Source organism: Hyaena hyaena, unplaced genomic scaffold, assembly GCF_003009895.1.
Source record: "Hyaena hyaena isolate Hyena2069 unplaced genomic scaffold, ASM300989v1 scaffold_188, whole genome shotgun sequence".
In the NCBI taxonomy this organism is placed as follows: Eukaryota; Metazoa; Chordata; class Mammalia; order Carnivora; family Hyaenidae; genus Hyaena; species Hyaena hyaena.
Genome location: NW_024080819.1, coordinates 2,165,499 through 2,189,311, shown reverse-complemented (window position 1 = coordinate 2,189,311; position 23,813 = coordinate 2,165,499).

The window sequence follows — 23,813 nt, the reverse complement described above, 5'->3', positions numbered from 1 at the left end:
GTGAGAAGAGGAAATGTTTGGCGAACAAAGGTTTCCCTGAGTGGATTTTAAAAGTTCTCATCACAGGAAAAAAAAAAAATCTATCTACCTAAGGTGATGGGTGTTAACTACACTGCTGTGTAGTGTAGTGTTAACATCACTGCTGTCATCATTTTATTTTTTATTTTTTTATTTTTTTTATGTTTTTTTTATTTATTTCTAGGAGAGAGAGAGAGACAGCGTGAGCAGGGGAGGGTCAGAGAGAGAGGGAGTCACAGACTGAAACAGGCTCCAGGCTCTGAGCTGGCAGTCAGCACAGAGCCCGACGCGGGGCTCGAACCCACGAACCGCGAGATCATGACCGAAGCGAAAGTCGGACGCTTAACCGACTAAGCCACCCAGGCGCCCCATCATTTTACAATATATACAAATATTGAATCATTAGATGGTACACCTGAAACTAGTGTGATGTTATAAATCAATTATATCTCAATTATAAATAAACAAAAACCCAAAACCGATGTTGCCCTGCTATGCAGATAAATCTCTCAGGTGAAAAAGTGATTTCTGGTAATAGCTTTCTTCCTGGCAAATGTACCCTTTCTAAGGTAAATTTCCCTTATAAAAGGGTAACTTTTATTCTGTTTTAGAGTTTCTGTCTGTAATTCACAATAATCCTTATGCCAAAGAGGCATATTTTGGGGTGGCATATTCTGCTACCCTTCAAAAAGTGTATGCTTAAAGAGGAAATGTAAACTACTGCTGAATGTGTATATCAGTTCTTCAGCCTTGACATGAATATGAGTACTGACCACCAAAGGGCAGGTCAAGGGAGAACACTGGTTCTGAGATACAGAAAACTAGGTAGGTGCGGACCCACCCATCTCCTGGGGTTTGCGAGGATTAAAGGAATATTATTATGTGAGAAAAGTACTTTGCAAGCTACAGAACTCTAGTTATCTTAACATAACAACTGGCATCTATTCCAAAAGATCTTATGACAAAACTTACATGAATGAAGCAAAATGGCATGTAATTGAATTCTAATTTAGGTTATGTAGATGTCATTCCTATAGGATCCCAGGGATGGGAAAAATCCAGGTAAAATGAAGTGTTAACTGAATGCTTTGTGGAAGAGAACAGTTTTGAGCTTGTTCTTTAAAGGAAGGTAAAATAAACCATGGGAAAGGCGGGTTTGGGGGCAAGTATTCCAGTCAGGGAGGAATTTAAGATTAACTAGGGAGGGACAGGGAAGGATGGGCTGGGACCTGTGAAGAAATCTAGAACAAAGAGTAACCATTCATTTGTTTAATTGTCATGTATGGAGCTCCAACTCAGTGTCAAGTTGTGGAGATAACAGAGACAGTAAACCGAGGGCACTGGCCTCGAGTATTCAAGTCTGGAACATCTGTGTTAAAAAGTGTTGGACAAGACAGTGCAGGTGGCATTAGAGATATGCAGGAAAACTTCAGTGATGAAAAGTGGACTTGAGTGATTATGATTAAGGAGCATGAAAGAAAAAATCAGAAATAGAAATAAGATGAAGGTAAGAATTCACATTAGTTTCTTGACTGAGTCCAACTTTCTACTAGTAGAAGGTCCTTGGATTTGCTGCCTAACTTCTCCTCTGCCCAGTTTCTTTCAATATAGGTGAGGATGATAGTACGGGCAGACTGTGTATCTTTACTTGATATTGATAATGTAAGAATTTGGGTTCCCAGTGTTAAGGGGCAAGTGATTGGAAGGGGAGTGGGTAAAGAAAGATGTGTAGAAAACTGGGGAAAAGAGCAAAAACCGAGGAATGAGGCAAGCCACAAAATGATTTCAGAATGCATCAGAAGCACATTCAAATGAAAACTAATAGAAGACAAAACAAGGGTAGAAATTGGGTCTCCAAATAGTGGGAAGCACCTGCAGTGGACTGGAAAGAGCTGGATTTGGAGCTTGAACTCCTGCACTCCTACTTGAAAATTTAATGACTTAAAGCAAGGCACAATCCCATCTTGTTGGTGGAAAGATTCATGGAGATAATGCAGCAAGAAACACTTGACACATAATAGGCACTCAGTAAATATTTAAATACATTTAATCTAGCGAGATATATTCTTGCTGTAAAGATGTGTTTTTACTATAAACAGTACTTAATGAGGGTAAAACTCAATAATACAAGTTGAGCATAAGGGACTGTAAATAAGGCTGAGCAAATAGGAGACAGGATGGCGTAGCTATGAGGCTAACAGTTCAGATTTCAACATACATTGGCTAGGGGTTATTCTTCTTTCTCCAAGGCAGTGATATTTACTGATGAGGTAAACCTAATAAGCCTCTACTAGATTTTTCTGCCAGGAGCACAGTGACATTGCCCACCTGCTGTTTCTCCTCTGAGGTTACTTCATTAAGGAGAATTTTTTATATGACACCTCATCAGGCACTTGGTACCTCTGTGATGCCATATGCAGAAAGCCATTCAGCAGGAACCCTGATATATCCCAAACCCCCTAGGGCTGCCTGGAATAAATGCTTCTGACCAAATAAGACCCTGCATTTAGCAACCCTTTGAAGGTGAGGTCTGTGTGGCCACAGGCCTGGTCTTTGGTCCAAGTAGCTGATCCTGTGGTTGTGCTTTGGGCTGAGGCATGAGAATCATGAAGAGATGTGGGTTTGAGGGACAGTAGATCATAAAGTGCTGTGGCCGCAGCAATGATTTGGTAATGTATGTCTGTGACCGAGCCAAAGGGGTGACAAAAGGAAGGGATAGCCTAGCACTTGATATCAGAGGGAACTGGAGGTCTGTGCGCCCTGTGGATTCTGAGAAGCAGGGCATTTTTGTTTGTTTATTTAAATCTGAATTTTAATTAGATTGTTTCAGCTGAAACTGGAAGTCAGAAATTGAGTAAATATCTCCAACTTATTTTAAGCAATATGAGAATCTATTCAACCTAGCTGTCTAGAAGACTTGGTTTCAAATTTTTTATTTTATTAACAACTTGATTCTCTGCTATTTGCCAAGCTTTGGTTCAGGCATTTTGCTGAGTTGAAAACTGTGGAAATTTGTTGTAATTGGAGGGGAAAGAATCACATGTGGTTTCTTCCAAACCTTTTTCCAATTTTTTTTTTCTGTTCTGAATTCCATGGGAAAATTACCCAGAAGGGTTATTTTCTCCTTTAATGATGCAACAATGCTTGGTTTGCTTTGCCTGTTTTTATTTTCTAGCTGCATTATAATTACATTTTCCCACACAACTTACTTTTTTCCTTCCAAATTAGTAGATATAAAATTCTGATGGCTCTTTAGGGAGCTAATCTTCAGATATTCTCTCCTTGGGCTGTCCTTTGTGTGGGAATAGATGTTGTTGGACAGCCAGGCCCCAGTCTGCAGGCTTTGTGGCAATCCATCACCCCAGGCCCTTTAATTAGCAGTTGCAGGTGAATCACTAATTGGCCACACATTTGCATACACAAGCCAGAGATTTGCAGGTTTACAGTTATAAATCTTAATCATTCAGACAGGGCATAAATGTTAGAATTCATCCCTCATTCCTTACAGTCGCCTCATCAGCTGCTTACAAAGAGAGTTGTCCTATATTGGTAATTTTAAATTGGTGAAAAATGACTTGCTATATTAATTTGTTAGAAAGGCGTGGTATTTTGAATAAAAAAGGACTAAGAAAAAAAACCAAAGTAAAGGCATTTACCCAGGCCTCCTTGAGACAGCAGCAGGGGGACATGGTGCTTGATAAATGGCACATGGTTTAATTTTTTTTATTGCTTTGAGTTCCATGGTGGCATTAGCTTGGTGAACGCTAGCAAAGAAAAGCCGCAACAGGATTTTATACTTTCCTAAGACAGGTCAGTGTACGCGACAGTAGTGAAAGTTCTTTACTCTGGGCCCATATTGATCCTGACCTTTAGAAACCTGAAAGAAATTCAGGCTTATTAACATTGGGTCTGATCAAAGGGACAGTCTTTTCTCAGAACTCATGGTGACTCCTGATCAGTGAGGATGCTGTAGACCTTTAGGTGGCTACTTTGTTTGTCAAGGTTTATGATCCTCTATCTGTTTGGAGGCAGAGATGCTCCCAGCTTCCAGTAATTTCTAAGAAAATTGTAATTGGTAATTCAGTTAAATAAATAATCACCAACATCCCATACTAGTTACAAAAGGATCACATGTGTTGAGAACTAGACTACTCATGGGATAAAACCTAAATTAGTCTTCGGCCAGCGACACAGGAGAATGGAAGCACAAAGACATCTGATGTGACAATTGCATTGGCCTAATTAATAAACAACAATCTCTTAAATGTATTTAGTTTCATATGAGAGGTAATATCAGTGTTTCTTTTTAAGGCCATCACCATGGACCACACAGGGCTCTCAGTCTAGAGTACAATCAAGTAGGTATGAACAGTAGTAAGAGACACTTCTGGTATATGTTCCTGCCATGTAATCCTCTTATCAGGCCCTAAATGCCCCTTCTTCCTTAAAAGAAAGTAAGCTAAGGTGGCTAATATTTTTATTTGAGATGATTATAGTACTCCGATTGTACATTACATGAAATTGGCTATGCTTCTGTCTTTGTTGACTGCAGGGCTCACTGATGGCCATGTTGATTGTCTCAGTCTTAGAGACTGCCCTCTTTGATGTTGTGTGATGTCATTTTCTAGCCATTACCTATGTAATACTTTCTCCTTCTCCCAAATTAACCTTGTATTGCCCCTTCCAATTTCTTTCTCCTGTTCCCTTCTAAAAAATCAGGCTGCTTGCTTGTAGGGGATAGAGAGACAACAAGGAAAGGAGAAAAGACATATGTATTAGCTTTTGTTGCAATATGTTATATAACAATACCAAACCTCAGGGTTCTACAAAATCAGACATTAATTTCTCACACACAGGTTTGTGGTCAGCTCTGATGCTATGTTCTAGCCTTCAGGTCAAACTCCTGTCTGTTCCATGTGTCTCTCATTTCAGGGCTATTCGGGGCTTTCTCTTCTCATGGCAGAAGGAAAACAGAAGTGAGCACAAGAGGCCAAGTCAAACCATACAAGTACATTACATTTTTTTAATGTTTATTTTTGAGAGAGACAGAACGCCAGCAGGGGAGGGACAGAAAGAGGAGACCCAGAATCTGAAACAGGCTTCAGGCTCTGAGCTGTCAGCACAGAGCCTGACATGGGGTTCAAACTCATGAACCCGAGAACATGACCTGAGCCAAAGGCAGAAGCTTAACTGACCTAGCTGCCCAGTTGCCCCCATATAAGTACATTTAAAGCTGCTGTTTGGTTGTGGCATGTGGTATGCATTATATCTACTCTGATTGCATTGGTCAAAGCAAGTCATATGGTCAAGGCCAATATGAGTGGGATGCAGAAGTATACTCTTCTCACAGAGTTAGAGTCAGAAAGGGGAAAGTGGATCCGTAATGCAACCTTGCATTCATGGCTATGTTTCAGTAGAGAGCTTTTTAAGTTTAGTGATGCTTACCCTGGGAGTAGTCCTGGGCCCTAGAGAATTGGGAAAGAGAAGAAATATAATTTAAAATTTATTGTTGTCATGTGCCTGGATGGCTCAGTTAATTAAGGGTCCAACTCTTGATTTTGGCTTAGGTCGTGATCTCATGGTTTGGGGGATCGAGCCCTGCATAGGGCTCTATGCTTGCAGTGTGGAGCCTGCTTGGGATTCTCTCACTCCCTCTTTTTCTCTTCCCCTCCCCTGCTTATGCTCTCTGTTTCTCTAAAAATTAAATAAATAAACTTTAAAATGAAATGTATTATTGCATATTACGAATGGGGTCTTCCAGAAATGCAAATACATTGAGTTACTTTTAAAATTACTTTTGGTATTTGGATTTTATTCCCTTGAATATAATGTTACTCTAAGTTTGGACTACATAGGTCTTCTGGATTTTATGGATTATGAGTATATATACATATATATATATATTTTTATATATACACACATATATATATATATATATATATACACACACACACACACACACTATACACACACACACTAAAATTTGGTGGCAGACCTGCGAAGGGTTTGAAGTGAATTAGTAGTAGCATCATTGACTTGTTTGTCAGTCTTCTGATATTGTCTGTCTGTTACTATCTACTCTTCTGATATTGTGTATTCTTGGTAAATTACTTCATCTCTTCAGTTTCCTCTTCTGCAAAATGTTGGTAATAATAGTAACTTTCGGACAAGGTTATTGTGTGGACTAGGTGAGGTTATAATCACAAATTACTCAATATAATGCTTTGCTCACAGTAAATGCTCAATAAATGGTAGCTACTGATGTTATTGGTAATAGTATTATTGGTGCCATGGATATGTGAACCTGAAAGACTGACATTTGAATCTCTTAGAGGGGAGCTTTTGGTGAGGTTTTAAATCTTCCTCTTCCTTTGAATAAAAAGATTGTTTTTGGAAAACCTGATACTTGATTTATATAATGTATAATATAAGTGATAGAAATGAGTTATAACCTATTGATTAAACACCATGCAATTGTTTTCTTTTGGTTGTACAAAATTTTAACTACATTTTCTTTCTTTGTTGAAGTTATCTGGAAACCCAGTCTGGGAATTATGAAGCATATGGAAATTCCAGATTTATATCCTTTCATTCTTCTTCTATTCTTACCCCTACCATTTAGACCAGTAGTTTTCAACTCTGGATGCACTTTATTTTTTATTTTTTTATTTTTTTAATTTAATTTAATTTTATTTTATTTTTATTATTATTACTTTTTTTTACAAATAGTTTATTGTCAAATTAGTTTCCACATAACACTCAGTGCTCATCCCCAAAGTGCCCTCCTCCATGCCCACCCCCCCCCATCCATCAGTCCTCAGTTTTTGTCAGCATTCAAGAGTCTCTCATGGTTTGCCTCTCTCCCTTTCCCCCACCATTTCCGCCCTTCTTCTCCCCCTTGTTCCTCCGTCAAGTTCCTCCTAATCCTCCTATACGTGCAAACATATGATATTTGTCCTTCTCTGCCTGACTTATTTCGCTCAGCATAACACCCTCAAGGTCCATCCATGTTGCTACACATGGCCAGATTTCATTGTTTCTCATTGCCATGTAGTATTCCATGGTATAGATAAACCACATCTTCTTGATCCATTCATCTGTTGATGGACACTTAGGCTCTTTCCATGTTTTAGCTATTGTGGAGAGTGCTGCTATGAACATTGGGGTACATGTGCTCCTATGCCTCAGCATTTCTGTATCCCTTGGGTAAATTCCTAGCAGTGCTATTGCTGGGTCATAAGGGAGTTCTATTGTTAGTTTCCTGAGGAACCTCCACACTGTTTTCCAGAGGGGCTGTACCAGTTTACATTCCCACCAACAGTGTAGGAGGGTGCCCGTTTCTCCACATCCTCGCCAGCATCTAGAGTTCTCTGATTTGCTCATTTTAGCCACTCTGACTGGCGTGAGGTGGTATCTCAGTGTGGTTTTGATTTGTATTTCCCTGATGAGGAGGGATGCTGAGCATCGTTTCATGTGTCTGTTGGCCATCTGGATGTCCTCTTTGGAGAAGTGTCTGTTCATGTCTTCTGCCCATTTCTTCACTGGGTTGTTTGTTTTTCGGGCGTGTAGTTTGGTGAGTTCCTTATAGATTCTGGATATTAACCCTTTATCTGATATGTCATTTGCAACTATCTTTTCCCATTCCGTTGGTTGCCTATTAATTTTCTGGGTTGTTTCCTTGGCTGTGCAGAAGCTTTTAATCTTGATGAGGTCCCAACAGTTTATTTTTGCTCTTGATTCCCTTGCTTTTGGGGATGTGTCAAGTAAGAAGTTGCTGCGGTGGAGGTCAAGGAGGTTGTTTCCTGCTTTCTCCTCTAGGGTGTTGATAGTTTCCTGTCTCACGTTCAGGTCCTTTATCCATTTTGAGTTGATTTTTGTGCATGGTGTGAGAAAATGATCTAGTTTCATTCTTCTGCATGTTGCTGTCCAGTTCTCCCAACACCATCTGTTAAAAAGGCTGTCTTTTTTCCATTGGATATTCTTTCCTGCTTTGTCAAAGATCAGTTGGCTGTATACTTTTGGGTCCACTTCTGAGTTCTCAATTCTGTTCCATTGGTCTATGTGTCTGTTTTTGTGCCAATACCATACTGTCTTGAGGATGACAGCTTTGTAGTAGAGGCTGAAGTCTGGGATGGTGATACCTCCCGTTTTGGTTTTATTTTTCAGTATTACTTTGGCTATTCGGGGTCTTTTGTGGTTCCATACAAATTTTTGGATAGTTTGTTCTAGTTTTGAGAAGTATGTTGGTGCAATTTTGATTGGAATTGCATTGAATGTGTAGAGTGCTTTAGGTAGTAATGACATCTTAACTATATTTATTCTTCCTATCTGGATGCACTTTAGTATCACCTGGGAGAAAATACTTGTAAATCATATGTATGATAAGGGGTTAATATCCAAACTATATGAAGAATTCATACAACTCAATAGCAAAAGAAATCTGATTAAAAATGGGCAGAAGAGTGGAATAGACACTTTTCCAAGAAAGACATACAGATGACCAATAGGCACATGAAAAAATTCTCATCATCACCAATCATCAGGGAAATGTAAATCAGTACCACAATGAGATATCAGCTCACGCCTTTTAGAATGGCTGGGATCAAAAAAGACAGTAAATAACAAGTATTGATGGGGATGTGGAGAAAAGGGAACCCTTGTGAACTCCTGGCAAGAATGTAAATTGATGCAGCTGCTATAGAAAACAGCATGGAGAATCCTCAAAAAATTAAAAATAGAACTACCATATAATCTAGCAATTTCACTTTTGGGTATGTATCTGAAGAAAACAAAAACACTAACTTTAAAAGGCTTATGCTATTAACACGGACCCCCCTGTGTTAATAGCAACATTATGTACAACAGACAAGCTATGGAAACACCCTAAATGTCCATCAGTGGATGCATGAATAAAGAAGATGTGGTATATATATAATGGAATATATTCATCTGTAAAAAGGATATAATTTTATCATTTGTAACAACATAGATGGACCTTGAGAGCATTATGCTAAGTGAAATAATTCAGAGAAAGACAAATATCATATGATCTCACTTATATGTGGAATACAAAAAACGAAAGACAATAAACTCCCACAACCATAACAAAATAGACTCATAGATAAAAGAGAACAGATTGGTGGTTCTCAGAAGTGGGTAGGAGAGTAGGGTAAAATGGGTAAAGGGAGTCAAAGGATACAAACTTCCAATTATAAAATAAATAAGTCACGGGAATATCATTTATAGCATGATGATTAATGTTAATATTATAGTATTACATATTTGAAAGTTGCTAGGAGAGTAAATCTTAAAAGTTCGTATTATAAGAAAACAAATTTTGTAATTTTTTATGGTGTCGGATGTTAACCAGACTTGGGGCAATCATTTCCCAACATATACAGATATTGAGTCATTAAGGTGTATACCTGAAACTGCTGTAATGTTGCATGTGAACTGTATTTCACTTTAAAAGTAAAATAATAAAGGGGCGCCTGGGTGACTCGGCTGGGCATCCAACTTTGGCTTAGGTCATGATCTCGCCATTTGTGAGTTTGCACCCTGTGTCGATCTCTGTGCCGACAGCTCAGAGCCTGGAGTCTGTTTCAGATTCTCTGTCTCCTTATCTGCCCCTCCCCTACTCATGTTCTGTCTCTCTCTCTCTCAAAAAATAAACATTAAAACAAATAAAAGTAAAATAATAAAAATTCTAAAACAATAACATTTATGATACCTGAGCCCTGGATATTCTTATTCATTTGGTCTGTTGAAAATCTCTGGACTATATCTCAATTCTAGAAACCTCAACCCCTATCTTCTCTCTTTGTTCTACTCTATAATCAATTAATCAGCTCTCACCTCTTCTACCAAGCTATTCCTCAGTGTCTGAAAAGAGCAAAGGTTTATCTCTTTTGGCACTCTGTGGCATCCCACACCACGCAGGGGCTCTACACTCTGGCTTCTTCACTCCTGGATCTAGGTTGGCAGCTGTTCATCTTCCTGGAATATGGCTGCTCGTGGTGTTGGTGGAAGAGGGCGTAAGGACAGCAAACACTGGCAATTAAGTGCTCCAGCCCCAAAGTAACTTGTGTCACATTTGCTTAAGACATTTTGCTTAAAACTGGCCACCTGGCTACTCCTAACTTGAGGAAGAGGGAATATGCAAACCTTCTCTTCTGCCAGCAGGAAAAACAAAGTATATATGAGTAGCCCCAACATCTACCACATTTGGCAACACTTTGCCATACTTCTCTTAACTTGCCCGAATTCCCTTTGCGCCAAGCTATACTGAGTAGAGATTTGTTATTTCACTGCATGTGATTTTGAATTTTATATCTGGAAGAGACCTTAGAAATAATGTGATTTAGCTTCCTTAGAGATTTTGGTTCTGAAAACCAAGGGATTCCAATTTGTTTATTTTTAAACAAATATTCAAAACAGCGAATGCTTTCAATTTTTCTTTTCAACGAAGGACAAAATAACTCATTATTGGGATGGAGAGCTACTGGGAGGAAATGAATTTCTGCCCCTAGCTGCTGTGGAGTGCATTCTTCATTTAAAGGGGGCCTTATGCTTCATGGCACATTTGTAGAATGGTTACTTTTGTTCCCTGTTGGCCTTGTGTCCACTTGCACTTTAGTGATATTAATAGTTACTACGGAAATAAGACTTTTGGAGAAAGCTACATAATCTTGGCCATTCCAAAGTTTTAGTAAATATGTTTTTACCATGAGGTAGCCTCAAGAGAGGCAGACTAATAAACTAGACAAGATAATCATATCATGTGTAGAGCAGAAACTATGCTTATTCCCCAGTGAAATAAGACTTCTCAGGCCTCAGTGGAGACAGATGAATTTATCATTCTGTAGCAGCAGGGTGAGTCATAGCCTGGGTGGCAAATTATGTAAATATTAACGGAGATTCCAAACTCTTCTGTGTCTGCACTAATTTTGATGTTGTGTTAGCAGCTGAAGGTCAAGGCAGAAAGAGAGAGAGAGAGAGAATGGTATGGGTGGGGCTTGGTATCTTCTATTATAAGGATTATCCCTCTATTTATTTTTTTAAATTCTTTTTGTCTTTTGGCATCTGTAGCCATCTTAAAAACTCTACATGATGCTAGAGCACACTTTATTCTGGAAATCCACTGTTACTTTTGCCATAAGGTTATTTGACCTCTTTCTTTCTAAGTTCACAGTGTCAGTCTTTGAGGTGAATAATTTCAAACAGATTTGCCTCCCAAGAGCCCTTTTCTTTGTGGAGCAAACCATGAAGAAACATTTGATGAGTGGGTGAAATGACGAATACCCTCAACCTCACAAACTATTAGGAATCAATTTCTCAGCATCATATCTAATTATTCTCCTTTCCCCCATTTCATTTCAGGAATCTCAAGGTTAAGGAAAAGCAGCTGAAAAAACAGTATTCTTGGGGGATGTTCATGTAATGCCCATTTTTTGTTTTCTGTAACTGTAGGATAGGAAAGTGAGAGAACTTTCAAAATCTGACCCTATAATTGCCAAAAAGGGACACAGAAAAAAAAAAAAGCCCTGTTTTGTAGAGATAATACTGTTGCTACGAATATTAGAGGTATTAGTGTCTAATGGTTCTCAAAATGTGATCCTTAGGTGACATCAGGTATTCTGAGTTGGGAGGAACCTATGGATGGAGGTCCAGCTAATGTGGATACCCAGATGGGCCAGGAGGGAAGAGAGCTTTAACTAGGTTGCTTTGAAAAGGCTATACACATGATGTGATAATCATATTTTTTCGTGGTTGACACTAGAATGTGATTTATGTGTGAAGGTATAGAAGTAGCAGGATAACAATAAGTGAAAGGCATTTGAGATGAAAAGGCAGGAAGAGGAATTTGTATTGCTGAAGGGGGTAGGTGGCCTTTGTATCATTACAAGAGGTCCAAAATTTGTAGAACAAGTAGTTTGAAAATTACTCCTCTACTGTAGGTGACACATGCGACATCCTGTGTCTGGGTGTTAAGTTATACAAGACAGTTGTTCACGATAATTTAAGATCGGGATGGGTTCCACATACATGCTTCACAGCAAGTTTAGTGTTTGAGCACCTTGAGAGTCAAAATGTATACATAAAATAGTAGTCACATTCATCCATGTAACTCTTGCTGAAGTCCAAAACCACTTCTGTTGTTAGGTGCCCTGGAGATAGAGAACAATTGATTGTATAACTAAGATGTGTTTTTGTTCCAGATGACAGAACCCCAACTCCAACTAGCTTACCAAGGACAGAATTTACTGGCAAATAAAACCAAAGTATGGGAAGGGCAGGAGTATGGCTGATCCCTTTACTTCCGTGTAAACAACATTGAAGGACAGGACTGTGACTGATACAGTTTGGGTCTGGAAGGAATGGATACTGTGATTGGCAGCTCCAGTAGATCCTTATGTTAGAGCCAGGCAGAAATTAGTCCCTTCAAAAGAGGAATGCATGTTGTTACTGTCCATCTAACTGATGAAAATCTTCCTTTTAAGCCTAAAATTTTTGCAAAGTGATCTGTTAGACTTCAGTTTTCTAGAATAGTAATTTTAAGAATTCAGTTGGAATAGATAATTTGATTAGAAACTCCTTTGAAGGTAGGGATTACATTTTATAAGACTTCTGTATCCTCTCCTCTTGCAAGGATAGTTTTAAAAATGTGCTATTGACTTGGTTTGGTAAGTTGTGATAATGGGTGGATTCATAATATAATAATCAAAGATAATTTTGGGGTTACAGGACCCCATATGAATTTGGTCTTCGCTAGCATATTTACTTTTATAATGTGCTCAGTATAAGAAAATATTTTAAAAAAGGCACAGGGTAAGGTTGTAAGTGGGCTTTGTGGTTAGGGGAAAGTTACTTTGTAGTTTTATTTGTATGTTAGGAGTTATTTAAAGGTTTGTTTTGCATCTGTTTATTTGAGGTGATGCTTTGAAAAAATTCTCTTAAGAAAACAATAAGAATCGTATTTCCCTGATAAGGAGGGATGCTGAGCATCATTTCATGTGTCTGTTGGCCACCTGGATGTCCTCTTTGGAGAAGTGTCTGTTCATATTTTCTGCCCATTTCTTCACTGGGTTGTTTGTTTTTCGGGTATGGAGTTTGGTGAGTTCCTTATAGATTCTGGATATTAACCCTTTATCTGATATGTCATTTGCAACTATCTTTTCCCACTCCGTTGGTTGCCTATTAGTTTTGTGGGTTGTTTCCTTGGCTATGCAGAAGCTTTTAATCTTGATGAGGTCCCAACAGTTTATTTTTGCTCTTGATTCCCTTGCTTTTGGGGATGTGTCAAGTAAGAAGTTGCTGCGGTGGAGGTCAAGGAGGTTGTTTCCTGCTTTCTCCTCTAGGGTGTTGATAGTTTCCTGTCTCACGTTCAGGTCCTTTATCCATTTTGAGTTTATTTTTGTGCATGGTGTGAGAAAATGATCTAGTTTCATTCTTCTGCATGTTGCTGTCCAGTTCTCCCAACACCATCTGTTAAAAAGGCTTTCTTTTTTCCATTGGATATTCTTTCCTGCTTTGTCAAAGATCAGTTGGCTGTATACTTTTGGGTCCACTTCTGAGTTCTCTATTCTGTTCCATTGGTCTATGTGTCTGTTTTTGTGCCAATACCATACTGTCTTGAGGATGACAGCTTTGTAGTAGAGGCTAAAGTCTGGGATGGTGATGCCTCCCGTTTTGGTTTTATTTTTCAGTATTACTTTGGCACCACACTGAGATACCACCTCACGCCAGTCAGAGTGGCTAAAATGAGCAAATCAGAGAACTCTAGATGCTGGCGAGGATGTGGAGAAATGGGCACCCTCCTACACTGTTGGTGGGAATGTAAACTGGTACAGCCCCTCTGGAAAACAGTGTGGAGGTTCCTCAGGAAACTAACAATAGAACTCCCCTAGGACCCAGCAATAGCACTGCTAGGAATTTATCCAAGGGATACAGAAATGCTGAGGCATAGGAGCACATGTACCCCAATGTTCATAGCAGCACTCTCCACAATAGCTAAAACATGGAAAGAGCCTAAGTGTCCATCCACGGACGAATGGATCAAGAAGATGTGGTTTATCTATACGAAGGAATACTACATGGCAATGAGAAACAATGAAATCTGGCCATGTGTAGCAACGTGGATGGACCTTGAGGGTGTTACGCTGAGCGAAATAAGTCAGGCAGAGAAGGACAAATATCATATGTTTACATGTATAGGAGGATTAGGAGGAACTTAACTGAGGAACAAGGGGGAGAAGAAGGGGGGAAATGGTGGAGGAAAGGGAGAGAGGCAAACCATGATAGACTTTTGAATGCTGACAAAAACTGAGGACTAATGGATGTGGGGGGGAGGGGTGATGGGCATGGAGGAGGGCACTTGTGGGGATGAGCACTGGGTGTTATGTGGAAACTAATTTGACAATAAACTATTTGTAAAAAAAAAAAAAAAGAAAACAATAAGAATCTTAGATTTGGAATAACAGATTTTCCTGTGTGATGTATCTCTAGATTTTCAAAGTAATTTTCAGAGTAATTCTTTATAATTTGTATATCATGTTGTAGGAATGGCCAGTGTCATTTTCAACACTATTAACCATATTTCAGGCCTCCTCACAACCATAAATTGAGGTTGAATGTTGGTTGAAGCAAAGCTAAATGGAATTAACCTGTCAAAAGCACTGATTTATAGTCTTGCTACTCACATTTCTTAACACACTGCTGCCTTCCCTCTTGTTGGCTCATACAACTTTGGGTACACAGAGAACAAACTAATATGGTACCTCCTATACCTAACTAATTCTGTCTACAGTATCTCCACTAGAAGTAATTGAGAACAGTATTTATTTTGCCAGTATGATTTATGTAAACATTTGTCCCATTCACAAGTAGCATATTTTAATGCCTAATTCTGGGAGGTGGGGGAGAGGAAAAACCTCCTCTGCCTGTCTAGACAGAGTCTTGTTAGTGTATGTCTGATCATACGTGTGCTCATGGCAGTAATATTAATCAGTGGGAAGTGAGCCAAGGAAAGACAGTCCTATCTACCAATTAAATTTACTGAGCTTACAGGGTGGTTTATAAAGTCAACATGCTGGGCAAGGTTTACATCTGACCAGGGAAATTGTTGTTTTCTGATCCCCACTTGGCCATCATCCACCCCAAACACAAGACAGATGTTGGCTTTACTAGGGTCAGGGTTATCACAGGCTGGGATGAATAGTCATTGGCTCTGGAGTTTGCTACTTTTCCTTTGCTGATGAATGAGAGCAAATAAAATAATTTCTGAATGCCTTGGGGGATGGAGGGGAGGTTCATTTTGCAAAGCTGGATAGGGCCACCGAAAACCAACATCACAGAGATGAATCTTTAGTGTCTCAGATGTTTCTTAGTTTAGTTTGTTTGATCTGAGGATGACTGATTCTGCTATCTCAAAGGGCAAAGGTTAATGTCTTCTCATAAAGATAACAATGATAAACACAAACAAGGTATTCACTCTGATATATTGGTTTCTTATCTGGGGATCAAGGCAAAAATGTGGGAGAACTGAAAAAATAGAATTTGAAGTAGCATCAAAGTAATTTGTCGGTTTTTGAAATAAGACATTTTTTATTATGTTTTCTTCAAATAGAATTGAGGTGTATAATAGCATGAAACTGAACAATAATTATGAAATTGGGAGATACTGTCTATGTTTGATATGGTGTCAAGTGCGTAAATCCTGTGCATGTGAGTCCTTCTCATTTGCATTAGTCTTTTGGGGTAGTTTAGTTACCATTAGGTGCCAAGAAAACTAGTCATGTACCTTTGGCTTCCCAGGAAGAGAGCCAGACTGGAAAGAATCCTATCTGGAAAAGGCACACTTGCAGTGGGAGGACAGAGTGATGAGCTCCCATGTCGGAGCTTTGGGATCCATGTTGGGGACTGCCCAGCTAACACTAAGCAGTAAGGGAGAAGCAGGAGGCGGCTGAAAGTTAGTGCACTTCTGGAGGGACAAATACATATAGCCTTTCATAAGGCTAGAAAAATATAGCTAGGTCGACACAATTTATTCTGGGAATTGCATGCTGAATTGTATTCCAGATACCAGGTTATATTTGGTATTTGACTAGAAACTAGTATACCGTTTGTCTATTTAAGGCTAAAACTCTCCAGCATTTCCTTTTAAGCCTAAAATTGCCCATGAAAATAAACAGATATTTCCCTCCTTATTCGAACTGCTTTTCTCGTCTGCTCATTCTGGAATGCTCTTGTAAAAGTTATCTGCCTCTCAGACCACATTTATCTTTCAAATTCTTTGCTCATTCAGTGGTAGCTCTCTCTTCACCTCATCCATGTGATATTCCAGACTTTGACTCACTTGGCTTCATACAGGGCTTCTGTGCCAGGTCTTATTACCGTCTTCCTGGCTCTGAGTGTGTGGTCACCCCCAAGCCAGCTTCCTTCCATGAACTCCTTCTCAGTCTCCCTGATAGTTTCCTCAAAGCTCCTGTGGCCTACCAAGCTGAGTACCAACCCCCTTCTCTTGGAAGATCACTTTGCTCCCATGCACTCAGTGTTACTTAATCGAGAGCTAATCGAGGTTAAGACCTCTGACATTTTCCAGCTGGATCCTTGGGATCATTTTGGCTATTTTTCTTGCTTTTTCTCGGCCTCCATTATGACTTTAGCATTAAGTATTTATGAGATGCTGCCTACACCAGATCTGAGGACTCAACATAGTAACCTTCCATAGATTGTCCTTCTCAAACCAGGGCAGTGTGGACAAGCTCGTCTGTTTGCACTGAGAATATTGGTTATGTTCTGGTGAAGCTATTTGGGAAATTATTGCTTCAGGCAAAGCTTTGCCCTTCATGTGCTCCTTCCACAGAGTGATTAAAACACTAGATCTTACAGTAAAATGATGAGTCATCAGGTTCATAGAGATGTTAGAAGAGATGGAGTTATGGAACCCCAAGGTATAACTTTTTCTTAGTAGTTTTCACTTGTTTTTTGATTCTGTGTCATCACTGCTATCTTATAGAAAAATTTCTTTCAGGAAGTTGTTCAGCTGTGAGTCAGTTTCTTTGCCTGAGAACATTATCTGGAGCAGTAGCACAGCTATTATTTTTTATTATGCCTTATCTATCTATCTATCTATCTATCTATCCATCCAAAGGAAAAATTTGGCCAAACTATCTGACCTGTGGATTAGATTTTGGGTTTATAATTGGCTGACACTCTCCTGCCTGGGCATGGAAAGCATAGGAGTAGAGGGTAGGGGGTGGATTGTGGTTGGGGAGCAGAGCCCCCCCACTGACCAGAGACGCTGTTGGTAGCTGTTCACCTCTGGTCACTTCTGGTCACTTCTGAGTCCATTGTCAACTTCATACATGTGGTCTCTGAGCATTCTCTATCTTTTTCTCTGGTGCCTGATGTAATAGTGAATATGGACTGTAGAGGGGCTTTTACCTGTTAAGAAAAACCTCTGTTTCTATAGCATAATTAAACTACACATGTTTGTAAAACAAACAAAATTATCGCACTTTAATTTTAGTTTGTAATTTTTTTCTCTTCTAGAGAGACAGAGAGAGAGAGCATGCAAGTTAGGGAGGGGGCAGAGGGAGAGAGAGAGAGACCTAAGCAGACTCCAAGCTGAGCATGGAGTGATGTGGGGCTCAATCTCAAGCTCATGATGATAAGGTCATGGTGGCCTGGATGGAAATCAAGAGTTCCATGTTCAACCAACTGAGCCACCCAGTCATTCCTAGATCTTAGTTTTTCTAATAGGAATCCCAAATTCAGAAACATCAGACATCTTGTCTTCAGAGAATGGTCTCTCACATTTTCCCTGTGGAGATAAGTCAGAGAGTCAAATACCCTCCAGAGAAGAAAAGAAATGAAATTAAGATATTGTAAATCTCCTGAAGTCCAGAGATTCTCTGTACTGTACACTTCTGCCCAGTGTTCATTTACACTTGACTTGTTTGAAATGACCCTGTTGTTAACCTCCAAAACCAAATTCTGTTTGATATTTATTTTCCTTACATTCTTCTAGGACTCACTGAAGTACCTAATACTTCTGTGAAAAACTGGTATCACGTGAGGAGAACTACATGACACAATTTTCCTTTCTGGCCATTGAGAGATTCCTCTGGGGTCTAATAGTAATATATCTTTACTGTGGGTTCTCTAGTACATTTATTCTCTACAAAACTGTCTCCTTGTTGTGTGACTTTTTATTCCTATCCTTGTTATAGTAATTCACTTACATATTTATATTTTATTATAAGATAGTTCACGTAATTTTAGAAAGGATTTCTGACTTACAGAATATGATAGGATGTTATAAAAAAGATAATTAAGATAGCATAGAAATACATTTGTGAAATGGAAATAAAATTCTGGAAAATAAAAAAGCAAGAATAAGTAGGTTGTTTTGAATGAGACGATAAGATTCTTGAGTATACTGAAAAGTATATAGCAAATGTCTTGATTTTTGTCGTGAAGTTTGGTTCCTCTGTATGAAATCTTTCTGTTAGACTGAATTCAAGTTAGCTATAAAATTATTTTCAGAAAAATTTATAGAAATATATTGAGAAGAGATTTCTCTATTTATTTTACAAACAACCTTCAATTATATGATAGACTAGTGATTGGTAGCTGATAATAAATTACATAGATCTAGAATTAATAATGGCATACATGTAAAGCACATCTATAGTATAAAAATGATGGCCTACAATTTAACCTATTTAAAAAACTTATTTTAAATACATTAAAATAATCAGTTAGCATACATACCAGTATATTGTTCTTCATTATTATAGTTTATGCTAATATAGTTGAAAATGGTAAATTATTCTTTAAAATTATGTAACATTGTTGGCTGTATTAGAATGCTATTACTACTGATTAATTTGAATGAATGATAAATTTTCAATAAATCAAATATTCCTGAAGCCCTGTCATGTGCAAAGTACTGTGGCAAATAAAAAGGGGAGAAATTTAGTAATTATTAAATAGAAGTAACAAGAAAAAAATTACAGTTGATGGGAACATTGCCACATGAGATCAGCAGATGAAAAGAGCATTGCAGGTTGAATGGTGTCAATTAGGTTTATAGGGAAACACTTGAACTAATTCATAAAGATCAGTGTGTTAGAGGAGAGGGACACAGCTTGGCAGTCTGTGAATAGAAGTTTTTAGACTGAATAGAGATTCCTGTAGGAGAAGAGCAGGAAGCTAGGTTGGAGATACACTGTGGAGAACTTTGAATGTTAGAGTGATGAGCAGTGAAAAGTTATCAAGGGTTACACTGGTCATTCATCATCAGAAGGTTTATTACAAAGTACATTTATTGAGCATGAGCTATTTGTAAGAGGTGCTGTGCTAAGTGGATTTAAGAAAGTAAAAATGAACAATTAGGACGTCTGCCTTCAAGCAGTTTATAATCTATTATAGAGGAGAAGATATGTGTACAACATAGTAAGTTAGAATATGACAGGAGTTACAAGTAAGAGAAGTGTATACTGAGTATGAAGATAAAACGGGAAGAGAAACCTTTCCAGCTGAAAGGATTATGGAATATTTCAGGAGAGAGCAAGCATTTCAATTGGTCCTTGAAAGATGGAGGAAATTTTGACAACGCCTTCCCTCCATGAAGGGAAAATGCTTTTTAAATAGGAAAACCAAGGGCACAGAAGTAGGAAATTGCAGAACAAATTAAGGCCTGGAAAGTAGTTTAACTTGGCTAGAATCCAAAGAGCATAAAGAAGAGGAGTGAGAGGTAAGGGCAGAAATGTGGAATGAGGCCTGGACATGGAAAGGCTTTAATAATGCAAAGCTAAGAAGCTTGCACTTTATTCTTTCCAGGGATTCCCTGTGTTGCTTGGTTTGTTGTGTGTGTGTGTGTGTGTGTGTGTGTGTTTCTCTCCATACTAACTGTTTATATATGCAGCAACTTCATTAATAGCTTCTTATTTTTCCACCAGAATTGGTTGGGGAGAGGTTGGAGCTTTAAAAAGACCTCACCCCCATTTAAGTTCTCAGCCACACTTCCAGGGCTTTATGTCCTGGTGGTTGATCCATATGGTGAATGATAAAAACTGTACCCTGGTGGGGGTGGGGGGTGGGGTGTGCCTGGGTGGCTCAGTCACTTAAGCATCTGTCTGACTCTTGATTTCTTATCAGGTCATGATTTCAGAGTTCCTGGGATAGGGCCCCGCCTAGGGCTCTGTACTGACAGTGTAGAGCCTGCTTGGGATTCTCTTTCTCCTTTTCTCTCTCTGTCTCTCTCTTCCTTTAGAAAATAAATATATGAACTTTAAAAAGAGAGAGAGAAAAAAGAACCGTACCCTTGGGAAATTACTAGGGCAGGAGAAGAGTGGGTGGGATGAATTAGAAAGAGGAAGTTATAGAAGGAAGAACACTTAGAGGCTATCATTGTAGTGTATGAGGGTCAGAACTACTAAGTTCTTTTCTCCCCTCAGCTTTACTGAGATATAATTGAATATAGCATTGTGTAAGTTTAAGGTGATTTAGCATATCTACATATTTCAAAATGATTATTACAATAAGATTAGTTAACACATCCATACCTCAAATAGTTCCTACTAAGTTCTTAATTAGCCTCGTATCAGTCTACACTTCGTGCATGGGCAGTTGGAATATTTAACAGGAGACAGGTTTTAGACTTCTCACCAAGTATAGTATTCAAGAAGTGACTAGATATTGCGATCAAAGTTATGGAGGAACTAAGGATAATTTCATGATATAAGTCTTTGTTAACTAAAGGATAAGATCTTTCCTGAAATGAAGCAAAATATGGAGAAAGTAGAATAGGATGAGTTATTCAGGTTGCTTGCAATCTAATGTATTTGGGTCCAAGACATCAGGAGAACAAACCAAACATGTTTACTTACCTGCCTTCTATCTCTAATTTGACTGAGATCAGAGCAAAGCACTGAATTTGCTAGAGATTCTTAACAACCAGGAGAAATGGATGCAGAGGTCATAAAAAAATAAGAGTTTAACAAATTTCTGGAAGATAGAACACAGAGAAGTGTGAAGAAGGAGACAGAATGGAGGAAATAGCTGACTCGTTAGATATATGGGAAATGAAAAGGAAGAAGTTTGGGCTCAAGCTGGCCATCATGGATTGCAGAAAACTGAAGTGATGGTTTGAAGGTTGGTCAATGCAATGCAAAAGCTCCATCCTCCCCTGCCTCCATATGTAGAACAGCTAGGAGGCCTGAGGGGTATGCAACAGCTAGATGGGCTGGTGATCTTCTCTGGCTGAGAGGAGTCCAAGTATCACAATAACATTTTTCCTCATATATTTGATGATTTGCAAGTTTAGCAAGTAGTGCTCTGCAGAATTTAAACTGTCTGGAGCTAACTAAAGCTTCTACCACTATCCTCACTCTGGTTCCCTTACTGTCCACTTAACATTTAAAAACCTCACAGCTCATGAACACATAGTGTGTGGTCATTCTTTCCACTCAGGGGCAGAGCCATACCCAAAAATGGTGCAGAGGCAACCTCAATCACTTATCTAGAATAATAAACCCAGATCTGCTTTCTTAAATATGAATGGACATCTAAGACACCAGGAAGTAGAGGAAAAGGAGTGGTTTTGAAAAAAAATCAAGATAAACAAATATTTATAAAAATATGTGTTAAAAATATTTAACAATATTTATTGGCCCTGGAGGAAATAGAGGTCATTTAGGGAACAGAAGAAAGCTTTTTTTTTTTTTTTTTTAAATTGAAGTCTAGTTAACATACAATATTATATTAGCTTCAGGTGTACGACTTAGTGATTCAACATTTATACACAAAATGATCATCATAATCTAATTAGTATCTATCACCATACATAGCTGTTACAATATTAACTACATTCCCTATAGGTACATTGCATTCCTGTATTTTATTTATTTTATTAATGAAAGTTTATACCTATTTTTGTTTATTTATTTATTGGGGGTGGGGCAAAGGGAGAAGGAGAGAGAGGATCCTAAGCAGGCTCCATGCTCACCACAGAGCCCAATGTGGGCCTCGATCTGATGACCTAGAGGAGAGCTTAAAAATATTTTATTCTTTATAATTAGATATTACATGTTACGTATGTATATCTAATTAGATATTATTTTATATTAATTGTATTATAGATGTAATTGAGATATTACATCCGTAAAACATAAGCAGAATTCCATGAAAAAAGAATAAACAAAATGAGAAATGGGTCTTACAAATGTCAAATGATTGCTGAAAAGTAAAATTCCAAGAACATCAAACAAAAGTAGACAGAGCCACCATAAAATGAAAGAAAAGATATGATAAATCTTGAAGATCCAAAATCAGATTAGTAGGAATCCCAGAAATGGAAAGCAAAGGAAAGAGAGAGGAAGAAATTAAAAAGATAAAAGAAAAATTCCCAGAGCCGAACATCAGGTCAAGAGACTTCATCAAGTGCTTCAAAAGATGACTAAAAGTATCCACATAGGTACATTCTTACAAAATTTCAGAACATTTGGGATACAAATAAGATCCTAAGAAGTTTTACAAAAGAAAAAACACTCCCCTGGAAAGGATGGCATATCAGACTGGTATCAGACATCTGTTCAGTCACACAGGGTGTATGAATATAATAGAGTGATGCTTTCAAAATTCTGAGGAAAAGTTACTGGCCATGATACCAAAATTTCATAGCCAACCTATGAATCAAGTATTAAGGTAGAATAAAGACATTTTCAGACATGCAAGGATTCAGAAAATTTGCCTACCAGGTATATCCTTTTTGAAAACATTTCTCAGAGAAAGCATAATGAGGGCGAGAACCAAAAAAGAGGAGATGTTACCTCAGCCACACGTTTATTAAGGAGAGTGAAGGGCGAGAGGCCTCCATGTCATCAGTTGTGCGTGGGAGAAGTGTCTCTTGGGAAAAGCAGATTTTGTTATATAGTTGTGAGTAAATTTTAGGATATGGTAGAAACACATGTATCTTTTATTTACAAGGAGAAAATAAGACAATTAAATATCTCTTCCTCTCCTCCAAACCAAATCAAACACAAAAAGCTCAAGAAAGTCATGTTCCAGATATGAAGCAAACAGAAATGTGACAGGATTTGGGGCAGTCAAGGCCACATGATAAAATAATATATTTGAGCATGTGACATATCAGATAAAGGGCTATTATCCATAATCTATAAGGAACTCATCAAACTCCACACCTGAAAAACAAACAATCCAGTGAAGAAATGGGCAGAAGACATGAACAGACACTTTTCCAAAGAGGACATCCAGATGGCCAACAGACACGTGAAACGATGCTCAGCATCCCTCCTCATCAGGGAAATACAAATCAAAACCACACTGAGAGACCACCTCACGCCGGTCAGAGTGGCTAAAATGAGCAATTCAGAGGACTCTTGATGCTGGCGAGGATGTGGAGAAACGGGCAGCCTCCTACACTGTTGGTGGGAATGTAAACTGGTTCAGCCCCTCTGGAAAACAGTGTGGAGGTTCCTCAGGAAACTAACCATAGAACTCCCCTAGGACCCAGCAATAGCACTGCTAGGAATTTACCCAAGGGATACAGGAGTGCTGATGCATAGGGGCACATGTACCCCAATGTTCATAGCAGCACTCTCAACAATAGCCAAAACATGGGAAGAACCTAAGTGTCCATCAACTGATGAATGGATCAAGAAGATATGGTTTATCTATACAATGGAATACTCCATGGCAATGAGAAAGAATGAAATCTGGCCATGTGTAGCAACATGGATGGACCTTGAGGGTGTTATGCTGAGCGA